The sequence below is a fragment of the Equus quagga genome, chromosome 15 (genome assembly GCF_021613505.1).
Source record: "Equus quagga isolate Etosha38 chromosome 15, UCLA_HA_Equagga_1.0, whole genome shotgun sequence".
In the NCBI taxonomy this organism is placed as follows: Eukaryota; Metazoa; Chordata; class Mammalia; order Perissodactyla; family Equidae; genus Equus; species Equus quagga.
This window is the reverse complement of record NC_060281.1, coordinates 70,780,312-70,781,168: the sequence shown is the minus strand read 5'-3', so window position 1 is coordinate 70,781,168 and position 857 is coordinate 70,780,312.

Sequence of the window (857 nt, the reverse complement as noted above, 5' to 3'; positions counted from 1 at the left end):
CGCCCCCGCCGCCCCGCCCTCAGATCCCAAGGAGGACCGGGAGGGGGAGGAAGGTGGGAGGGAAACCCCAGAGGCCTGGACTGAGGGGCTTCTCATCATTTCTGTTAGTTCCCGGTTTTCTCTAAGTGTTCCCAGAATTTGCAAGTCACACCCGATAGCTGCATTTAGTCTGGACCACAGCCTGTTTGCCGTTGATTTTTTTTTTTTTTTGCCAGACCCAGGGTGAGAAATCCTTTGAATCAAGCTAGGAGGAGCTGCCCACCGCAGGTTAAGTTTAGGAGCATCTTCTCTGCCCTCCTCTCCCTCCAGGGAAAGACCCAGGGTGAGGAATCCCCGGGAAAAAAGCCGAAGGGAGCTGCCTACAGCAAGTGAAGCTCGGCAAGGACCGTCTCTACCGTCCGTTTCCCTCCAGGGAAAGACCGAGGGTTAAAAAGCCCTTTAAACAAGCCCAGCACTTGCTACGTTAGTTTGAGAAAAGGCTCTTTCATTCGCCCCAGCCGCTTGGACTGAAGCCCTGGTTAATGTCCCGTCCTGCCTCCTCCCCATGGGATCTCCTTTAGAAGCTTTTGAAAAGGACTGGCGAGGAGGCAGCAACAGCCTGCTCAGGGCTGCTGCAGCAGAGGCCGGCCAGCATTTCACTCCCATGGACCATGGCAACCACAGAAGCTTGGCAGCTTCTGGGAGGAATTTGCAGCTGTCAGGGAAGCCCAGGATCTTGCGGCGACTCAGTGGTGGATAAGGGGGCGGGGGTCTTCCTCCTCCTCTCCCGGTAGAAGAGAATAATCAGGAGGGTGACCCCCTTGCTGACCTTTATTCAAAGCACCGTGCTGCCTGGAGTAACAGGCTGCACAGAGCAG